Here is an 11,568-nt window from a genome sequence, read left to right on the forward strand (position 1 = left end):
AGAGCAGCTCACAGAATTACTGCACCTGTACATAGCCATCTATAATTTAGCCCACACAACTACTCTCCCCCTACCTGTATTTTATTTTATTTTGCTCTTTGCACGCCATTATTTCTATCTTTACTTTGCACATTTTCCCACTGCAAATCTATCTATTCCAGTGTTTTACTGCTCGCCACCATGGCCTTTTTTGCCTTTACCTCCCTTATCTCACGTCATTTGCTCACATTGTATATAGACTTATTTTTCTACTGTATTATTGACTGTATGTTTGTTTTCCTCCATGTGTAACTCTGTGTTGTTGTATGTGTCGAACTGCTTTGCTTTATCTTGGCCAGGTCGCAGTTGTAAATGAGAACTTGTTCTCAACTTGCCTACCTAGTTAAATAAAGGTGAAATAAATACATAAATACAAATATACAGTACAATGGACATACAGTTGATATATACAGTAGTTGCCCACATTTACAGTAGCAGTATAAATATATCTATGAGAGATTAACAGAGAGTTAATGCATTATAGTTCAGTTACTTAGTGTACAGTTCAGAGATGGCTTGATGTGGTGTGCAGCGTAAAGTGCATAGTCCTTTAGTCTCTATGGACCAGTTGGAGAGGGCCACAGCATGGGGAAAGAAACTGCTCAGATAAGGGGTCTATAACATCCCAGAGGTTTACAGCAGCTAACAGTTGCAACGTTATTGATAATAACTCAAACTGCCTTATTCAGATAAAGACATCATCTCTATACAGATGTAGGATCTAAATTTGACCACCATGTTGCAGGAAAACAAAAACGTGAGGTGCGTTTGAGTGTTTTTTAGCTTTATAAAATGTTTCTAAAGATGATAAATTCCACTTTTCCATTTTAAAATGTTTAATTATAATCCACATAATTATTAAAAGGTCCTGTTGCTGCAGGATTATTTTCCTGATGTAGCAAACTGGCTCAAATTAAGATCCAACATCTGTAGCAACATCGCTCTCTCTAATGTATATATGGCTATATCAGGATTCACTTTTGACCATTTTACATCTTTTATTTACTGTTGTTTACCTTGGTTGAATGAGTTGCCTGTGAAAGCTACTTCATCTACAAGAAAACAGGCAGCTGCAACAGTGACTGTCAGAAGTGATGTGATTTCCTCATATGAATGTGAAAGGAAGTGTGTAGCACATGTCTCGGTAACATTAGATGACGGATAGATGCGTTGGTATGTAGGAAATACAGGCAGACTCTCGTACTGTAGGTCTAGGCTACCTACAAACTATTATAAGGTTAGGTCGACGTCAGGCATTCAATAGTCAGAGTAGGTTTGAGCTATGATCACTCTTGTTGACAAACCTGATGGTCTCTGTTGGAAATGTTGCAGAAAATATCAGGCCTCGGCCTAGGTCTGTCCTGCTACTGGTAGGACTAGGTCTGTCCTGCTACTGGTAGGACTAGGCCTGTCCTGCTACTGGTAGGACTAGGTCTGTCCTGCTACTGGTAGGACTAGGTCTGTCCTGCTACTGGTAGGACTAGGTCTGTCCTGCTACTGTTAGTTATTAGAACTAGGTCGTCCTGCCTTACTGGTAGGCCTAGGTCTGTCCTGCTACTGGTAGACTAGGTCTGTCCTGCTACTGGTATTAAGGACTAGGTCTGTCCTGCTACTGGTAGGACTAGGTCTGTCGCTGCTACTGATAGGACTAGGTCTGTCCTGCTACTGGTAGGACTAGTCGTGTCCTGCTACGGTAGGACTATAACATTATGTGAACTGACCTGAACAGGTTTAGACTGGTCATCTATGATATGTAGGTTATATACAGTACGTTCTCTGTCCTGCTACTGGTAGCCTATAACGTTATGTGTACTGACCTGAACAGGTTTAGGCTGGTCATCTATGATATGTAGGTTATATACAGTACATTCTCTTGTCCTGCTACTGGTAGGACTATAACATTATGTGAACTGATCTGAACAGGTTAGGCTGGTCATCTATGATATGTAGGCTATAGCTGAGGTATAGACCTTGATCTGCATATCACTAACAAACTGCTATATACATTATAACCTAGTCTACTTTACATAATATAACATCTACATATCACTAACAACCCACTATTATACATTATAACCTAGTCCACTTTACATAATATACCATCTATATATCACTAACAACCCACATACTATACATTATAACCTAGTCTACTTTACATAATATAACATCTACATATCACTAACAACCCACTACTATACATTATAACCTAGTCACTTTACATAATATAACACTCTACATATCACTAACAACCCACTACTATACATTATAACCTAGTCTACTTTACATAATATAACATCTACATATCACTAACAACCCACTACTATACATTATAACCTAGTCTACTTTACATAATATAACATCTACATATCACTAACAACCCACACTATACATATAACCTAGTCTACTACTTTACATAATATAACATCTACATATCACTAACAACCCACTACTATACATTATAACCTAGTCTACTTTACAAATATAACATCTACATATCACTAACAACCCACTACTATACATTATAACCTAGTCTACTTTACATAATATAACATCTCTACTTGTTGCAAAAAACCTTTCTGAATGGATCAATGATTTCCCCCTCAGATCAATCACTCCAGTTTTATCCATTCTGTCTATATTATCAGATACATTTAGAAAATAACAGATTGAAAGACAATAAATAGCCTACTTTAATTAATACAAATAAGTGTGAGACATGGCCTTGTGTTGCTGTACTGTCTATAACTAACCTTAACAAACAGTGACTTATCATTAATATTATTATATTTATTATTATATTATTGTTGCTGTACTGGTCTATAACTACCTTAACAAACAGTTACTTATTAATATTAATTTTATTATTATTATTATTGTTCGTGTACTGTTCTAGAACTACCTTAACAACAGTGACTTATTTATTATATTATTATTGTTGCTGTACTGTCTATAACTACCTTAACAAACAGTGACTTATTATTATTATTATTATTGTTGCTGTACTGTCATAAACTACTTTAACAAACATGACTTGTTATATTTATTATTATTATATTATTGTTGTTGCTGTACTGTTCAGAACTACCTAACAAACAGTGATATTTATTATTATTATATTATTATTATGTTGTTGCGTACGTTTTTAGAAACTACCTAACAAACAGTGACTTATATTATTATAATTATTATATTATTATTATTGTTGTTGCTGTACTGTCTATAACTACCTTAACAAACAGTGACTTATTATTATATTATTATTATTATTATTATTATTATGTGTTGCTTTACTGTCTATAAACTACCTTAACAAACAGTGACTTATTATTATTATTATTATTTTATTATTGTTGCCTGTACTGTCTTAACTACCTTAACAAACAGGGACTTATTATTATTATTATTTTATTGGTTGCTGTACTGTCTATAACTACCTTAACAAACAGTGACTTATTATTATTATTGTTATTATTATTATTGTTGCTGTACTGTCTATAACTACCTTAACAAATAGTGACTTATTATTATTATTATTGTTGCTGTACTGTCTAGAACTACCTTAACAAATAGTGACTTATTATTATTATTCATATTTTGACAGTTACCATGGAGATATCATTTCACAACTACATGTTCATGTGATTGCATTAAATCACCTGACTGTTTCGATATGTCTGTTAGTAAATGTTTCATAAGAGATCATTAATAAATGATAACAATTGACATTAAAGAATTACTGTGTTAACCACAACCAACATGTTGGATCTCTGTTTAGGGGTCAGTGCTCTAAAATGAGTCTCTCTGGGGAGAGAGAGGAGGGGGGTCCTGCCTCTAAAAGGAGTCTCTCTGGGGAACATGACACCAAAGCTAAGAGGTAAGATGACAATTTTTGAAATAGTTATTAAGAGTTTATTTCCAAAATGCATCACATTTGTTTTTTTAATCATAAATGGTTGCTTAAGGGTATCTTCAATATTACTGTTCTCAGATTATCAGTTAATAGATTTCAGATGGGTATATCTTTATTAAATTATTATTACTATTATTACTGTCCTCTTTTTCAAGATGTGGCCGATTTAAACAGCCAGTAAACATTTTCTAATTCACAATTAGTTTTTTCCGAATGGCTGCTGAGTAATTTGATATGCATTGAAATCTTCACTCGTAGACATCAAATTGAGCGAATGCTGCGCAGGTTCACTGAGTTACAAACCAAATGGACAGGTCTAGATCATTGATTTGTACATCTGACACAGTTGCTACCTCAGATTATGAGCCTAGCAGGTGTCGTGAATGAGTTATGTAGTACCCACAGAAGGCCACAGGGAGGAGCAAGAGAGATATAAACCCATATTGTTTTTTGCCTTATAACCTAAACCTAACAATCAATCAAATGTATTTATAAAGCCCTTTTTACATCAGTAGCTGTCACAAAGTGCTATACAGAAACTCTAACCCTACGTATTACCTATTTTAGCCTTAACCCCTAACCCTAGGTATAACCTATTTTAACCCTTAACCCTAATTCTCGGGTAGGGTAGCCTAGAACACTTTTAGAAACTGTTTTAGTAATAATATTATGTTAGTAAATAGAATTATAGCACCAAACAGCATTTTGATTATTTTGTTAATCAAAACCTGTCTAAGCATTTTGCTTTTATTGTTTTGTTATTTTATGATTTACATTTACATTTTAGTCATTTAGCAGACGCTCTTATCCAGAGCGACTTACAGTAGAGTGCATACATTGATATTTATTATTGCAGGGCAGAACCCTTGATAAACAAGACACATTAGTTTTATTTTTCAAATGTGGTTTGAACTGGGTAACCTAGTAACCTCTTTGTGAAAGTCCAGCAAATGGCGTAGGATAGGCGGGGCAGGTTTGAGACTGATCTAAGGAATTAACAAGAAAAATACACTTTAATTCGCAGCTGCATCAGCAATGTCTGTAGGTGAATTAATAACTTTTAATTGCTAAATATTTCCAATAGATGGCAGCATAACACCACAAAGTGTCAGTTACAGGCTACAAGCAGCAATATGATTGACATAAAATAGCATGCAACCACAGACGATATGACCCATGATTTTCTAAAATGGTCACTCATTACTTTACTGTTAGCTATATATCTTTTATTAGGGCTGTGTTGCTTTTGGAAGAGCAAAAATATAGTGACAATAGCAGGTATTGAACCCCGGGTAAATAATCACTAGTCAGAACCTCAACCTCAGTAAACATTCATTATAAAAAAACATCTTAATATCTGATATTGCGAGTAAACAACATCGGAATAGAAAAGACAAGAGTGCGTCTTCCAGCCCTCCAATAAATTACATCATGCAACCCTCCTGGTTAGTAAATTTACCACAACATGCCACTACCCTGGCTTAGAAGACAGAGTGACTACACAACATGCCCTTCGCTTTCACATAAAAACAGGTAATAATAAACATGAATCATCATTATATTACTTCACAGTAATCTGTTAAATGCTTTTTCAGTGCTTCCTCTTGCGTTATCAGTGTGGAAAGGGACAGAAAGAAGCACACAGGAGTTTTCCTGTGAGGGGGAGTGGTGGTGTATCCAGGGAGAAACTAAACTAATCTTCTGAAATGTAATTTGTGGTCTTATGCTGCCATCTATTGGAATGATGTAGCAACTGCAGTAGTACTGAATAATGTGTAATTCCTTACTAAAGTAGTAATTACTCAGAATTGCAAAATATACAATCTTCTAGATAATTTTATCACTTACAACCATAAAATTACCACTTATATCATAACAAACAATTAAATTCACATTAACCAAAAACACCATATATTTAGTTTATTTAGTTAATTACCAAACTGAGCCAGTCGGTCACATTTGAGAGTGAGGCATAAATATAGCATTTTGCAAAAAAAACATGATTTATGTCTCTCTGAAATGAAACCATCAAGTGATAGATTTTAAACAAATCACTGTCTGTGAGAGAACAATAAACAATAACATTTCATTTACCAACATTTCTGAAAATGGATATATAGCGTTTTGGAATGAAACTCTTCTTTTGTTTCCCCATCTGAGCTCAGAGTAGATGAGAGATGTAATGTTTGTCTCTGTTGTGTTGAAGCCCAATCAAGCAGGAGAGACCAGCCTCCCCTGTACCCAGCTGTGTGTCCATGAAGAGTGACAAGTCTATGAATCTACCTATAGTGTTTAAAAAGGGAGACTTTTCTACTGAACAAAGGTAAGAAGAACTCATGGGTCATGGTCAGTGAGTTAAACAACACTGTCTCTAGTCATTTCTCCTCTCCCATTTTCCGCATTTAATTTTGGTTGTTTTCATAATCATAGCTTATCCCTTTTGTCCATTTTCATAGTCCTAAAACAATTTAAACAAACACAACATTCCCTCCCTGCGGAGTTGTGTGTGTGTGCACTCCCTGAATGAGGGCATAAAATCTCTATCCTATTGACTAGTACTCACCCCCTATGTACATATTACCGTCAAAATATTCTCATTATGCGTCAACTACCTGGTACCCCTGCACGATTGACTCAGTACGGTCCTCTTATAGTCTCATATTACCCTCAACTAGCCTGGTACCCTGCACATTGACTCAGTACTGTACTCCTTATAGTCTCATTATTAACTCATCTACTGGTAACCCCCTGCACATTGACCATACTGGTACTCCTTATAGTCTCATTATTACCCTCACTACCTGGTACCTGCACATTGACCAGTACTGTATCCTTATAGTCTCATTTATTAACTCATCTACCTGGTACCGTCGGCAGCCCCCCCCTGCCCATTGCCCAGTACTGGTACTCCTTATAGTCCTCATTAATTACTCCAACTCCCTGGAACCCTGCACATTGACTCAGTACTGGTAACTCCTTATAGTCTCATTATACATCAACTTACCTGGTACCCTGCACATGACTCAGTACTGGTAACTCCTTTAGTCCTCACTATTACCCAACACCTGGTACTCTGCACATTGACTCAGTACTGGTATGGCCTTACATACCCCTCATTATTAATAACTACCGGTACCCACCTGCACTGACTCAGTACTGGTACTCCTTATAGTGCTCATTAAATTACCTAACTACCTGGTACCCTGCACATTGACTCAGTACTGTATCCTTATAGTCTCATTATTACGGTCCGTCCCACATTGAGAGTGAGGCATAATATAGCATTTTGAAAAAAAACATGATTATGTTCTCTCTGAAATGAAACCATCAAGTGATAGATTTTAAAACAAATCACTGTCTGGTCAGAAACAATCAAATAAAAACACATCCTTTAGAATCAAACAATTAACTATTTACCAACATTTCTGAAAAGGATATATAGCGTTTTGAAATGAAACTCTTCTTTGTTTCCCCATCTGAGCTCAGAGTAGATGAGAGATGTAATGTTTGTCTCTGTGTGTTGTTAAGCCAATCAAGCAGGAGAGACCAGCCTCCCCTGTACCCAGCTTGTGTGTCCATGAAAGAGTGACAAGTCTATGACTACCTACTAAGCTTTAAAGGGAGACTTTTCTACTGAACAAAGGTAAGAAGAACTCATGGGTCATGGAGTGAGTTAAACAACACTGTCTCTGTCATTTCTCCTCTCCATTTCCCATTTCTTTGTTGTTGTTTTCATAATCCACTGGCTAATCCTTTTGTCATTTTCATAGTCCTGTGTGTGTGTGTGTGTGTGTGTGTGTGTGGTGTGTGTGTGTGTGTGTGTGTGTGTGTGGTGTGTGTGTGTGTGTGTGTGTGTGTGTGTGATGTGTGTGTGTGTGTGTGTGTGTGTGTGTGTGTGTGTGTGTGTGTGTGTGTGTGTGTGTGTGTGTGTGTGTGTCGTGTACTCCCTGGATGAGGAGATGTAATCTCAGTTTTGTCACAGAAACCAACAAGAGAGATCAGAGTCAGAGATTCTCAGTGTTCAGTCTTCCAGAGTCATCAAAACAGACCTGCTCCTATTCAGTGTATTGTCCTGTTTGTACATTTGTTTTTGACTTATGTAGTAATAGAGAACATTTTCTCTTGCTTAACTTATTTACTATTTATTCAGTTGCTTGAAGAAAAATTATGAACTTTGTGAAGAACGAGCTGAAGATTTCAAGAGGATTCTTAGTCCAGAACCCCAAAGGCTTTGAGAGTCAGAAGCAGGATAAGGAGTGGGATGCTGAAGATGAGAAGCAGGAGAGCAGTGCAGAGGGGGGCTCTGAAGATCACACTGCACGTCCTGAGGAAAATAACCAGAAGGAGCTTGCGACACACTGGAGAAAAGTAAAGTCTGCCTCATGTTGAGTGTTTTATAACATTAAAAGCTGTAAAAGTTAACGCTAAAGTAGCTGTGTAACTAATGATATTGTAGCAGCCTGAACACAACACCTAGTGACCTCATCAAGTAGCAGCAGGGATGTGTTGTGGTGATTAAATTTAGAGAGAGAGAGAGACAACATTAATAATACCATCACAATACCAACAATAATATTGTTAATTCAGTCACCCTAGTTGTAATGCATTATGAAAACATTACACATTTAACAGTCAGTTAGGGAGAAGGAGAAATTACTATAATTTAAAAACTTTATAACAGTCTACAATACTGTAGGCATTAAAAACAGATGTAATATTAATATCCCTCTGTGTTATTTCTTCCATTCAAGATGATCTGCTTGTGATTTGCCACCGTGAACTCAAATCTAATCTAAAGAAGAAGTTTCATGTGTCATGTTGAGGGGATCGCGCAAAACAAGGAAACCCAAACTTTCAATAAGATCCTTAACAAGCTCTAACATCACGAGGGTGGAACAGGAGAGGTCAATAATGAACATGATTGGGAGTCAGATTGAGACAACAACCAGGAAACAAGCAAGACCAGAGATTGCAATTTCAAATGTAACGACATCTTCAACCCTTACGGACAAGACAAAACCTATCAAGAACTGTGCTGACAAAGGGAGTCGCTGCATTGGAAAACAAGTCTCTGTGCAGAAAGTTCATTTCTGGACTGGGCTGAAGGACAGCAAATCAAGGGATCCATTTGTATTTTCATTCCCTTTTGGGAGCTGAATTTGATGAAAGGGGACAATACAACTTTCATTGAGCTTTCCTCATCACTTCTCAATGGAACCCAAACAATCAGGAATCTCCAACTAACAACAAAGTACAAAGTTCTGTTCATCTTTGATGGGTCTGGATGAGTGCCGACTGCCCCTAGACCTTCAAGAAGAACAAAATCTGCTTGGGACGTCACAAGATCAACCTCAGTGGATGTTCTGCTGACAAATCTCATCAGGGAAATCTGCTTCCTCTGCTCTCCTCTGATAACTACCCCGACCTGCAGGTCAGCCAATAAGATCCTTCAGGGTGTGTTGAACCAGGTGACAAGAGGTACGAGGGTTCAAATTGACACAGAAGGAGGAGTACTTCAGGAAGAGATGTCAGTGATGAGACCTGGCCCCAAGCAGAATCATCTCACACATAGAAATCAAAGGAGGCCTCACAATCATGTGCCACATTCAGTCTTTCTGTTGATTTTCTGCAACAGTCCTTGAACACATGTTGAAAAATAAGAGAGAAGAGATGCCCAAGACTCTGACTGAGATGTAACACCACACCTTGTGGAGTTTAATACCAAACACAGAAGAATTTAAAGTAATCTTGGGAATGAAGAGGACAGGTCCACACTGGAATAAAGAAGAGCATTCTGTCATGGGAAACTGGCTTTTCAAACAGCTGTGAATGGCAATCTGATTTTCTATGAAGAAGACCTGAAAGGAGGCTGGCATTGATGTCAGTGAAGCCTCAGTGTACTCAGGATGTGCACACAGGCTCTTTTAAAGAGGAAATGTGGGGCTGTACCAGACAAGGTGTACTGCTTTGTTCATCTGAGCATTCAGGAGTTTGTCTGGCTGCTGTATAATGTGTTCCTCTATATCATCACAACAACGAGAATCTGAATGGCCGAACCTCATCAACATCCTGGATCTTTCTTTGCTGTTCAGAGACAATCCGAAGTTCTTCTACAAGAGTCTGTGGTAAAGCCCTTACAAAGTGAGACGGAAAACCGGAACTTTTCCTCCGCTTCCCTTCTGGCTCTCACTGGAGTCCAATCAAGAAGCACTTACAAGGTATACTGACAAAGACAAGAAGGCAGCTCACAGAGCCATGAAAAAACAGTCAAGTACATCAAAGGAGAAGATCGGGGAGAATACCTCCCAGAGAGGAGCATCAAATCTGGTTCCACTGTCTGAAGAACTGAATGACCTTTCTTCTAGTGAGGGAGATCCAAAAGCTAACCTGAAGATCAGGAAGTCTCTCAAAACCCAAACTGTCACCTGCAACAGTGGTCAGCTCTGGTCTTGGTGTTGCTGACTTCAGAAAAGGAGCTGATGTGTTTGACCTGAAGAATACTAACTCCAGATCAGAGGAAGGTCTTCTGAGGCTGCTGCCAGTGGTCAAAGCCTCCAGAGCTGTTCTGTGAGTAAATACAATTACATATAAGAACTAATCATCAGGAAGCATTATTCAGTTTAGAGAAAAATATGCATAATAATATGTGTATAATATTATATTGAAAAACATATTGAATAAATGCATTGATGTTCACATTAGTATAACAATTTGACCATACAATTCTAGGAGATGGAAGATGAATCTGTATGTTGTTTGGGAGAATTAACTAAATGCATCTGCCATTGTCCTTCTACACTACTGGTGTTAAATTAACAGTGTGTTTGTGAAGTCATGATGATCTCTTTGTCAGGCTGTCATGCTGTGGAGTCACAGAGGAAGGCTGTGCTTCTCTGGTCTCAGCTCTGAGGTCAAACCCCTCACACCTGAGAGAGCTGGACCTGAGTAACAATGACCTGAAGGATTCAGGAGTGAAGCTGCTCTCTGCTGGACTGTGGAATCCCCACTGTAAACTGGAGAATCTGAGGTCAGTATTATCAGATATGAAAGTACTTTATGTATGTAGTTCTCCCATTTGAAAAAGTCGTAATTTTCCGGACATATTCACTCATGTGTATTAAAGTTAAAGGAGTCATAAGTTTAGTATTTGGTTGAATATTCCATGCCTGGAGTGATGACATCAATCTTGTGATTCTACTAACTTGTTGAATTCATTTGCAGTTTGTCTTCGTTGTGTTTTGGATGTTTTTCCTAATAGTAACTGAATGGTAAATAATGTCCTGTCATTTTGGAGTCACTTCACTTGTATTGTCAGTAAGAATAGAAGATGTTTCTGAACACTTCTACAGTCATGTGGATGCTACCATGATTATGAATAATCATGAATGAATAGGGAATAATGATGAATGAGAAAGTTACAGAGGCACAAAGATCATACCCCCTCTGTTATTGGTAATGGTGAGAGGTTAGCATGTTTTGTTGTAGCCTCTGTTATTGGTAATGGTGAGAAGTTAGCAGTTTTGTTGTAGTCTCTGTTAATGGTAATGGTGAGATGTTAGCATGTTTTGTTGTAGCCTCTGTTATTGGTAATGGTGAGAGGTTAGCATGTTTTGTTGTAG

The 11,568-nt window shown here is 37.5% G+C and overlaps 1 long non-coding RNA gene across 1 annotated transcript; it reads left to right on the forward strand.

Annotated features, from left to right (window-relative positions):
* Nucleotides 1-1,057: 1,057 nt before the first annotated feature.
* Nucleotides 1,058-7,980, forward strand: LOC139026695 (uncharacterized). The gene is made up of 4 exons (XR_011478599.1): nt 1,058-1,123; nt 3,815-3,913; nt 6,156-6,272; nt 7,932-7,980. It is a non-coding gene; the product is annotated as an uncharacterized lncRNA (long non-coding RNA).
* The last annotated feature ends 3,588 nt before the right edge of the window (nt 7,981-11,568 follow it).

This window comes from Salvelinus sp. IW2-2015, unplaced genomic scaffold, assembly GCF_002910315.2.
Source record: "Salvelinus sp. IW2-2015 unplaced genomic scaffold, ASM291031v2 Un_scaffold5497, whole genome shotgun sequence".
NCBI lineage: Eukaryota > Metazoa > Chordata > Actinopteri > Salmoniformes > Salmonidae > Salvelinus > Salvelinus sp. IW2-2015.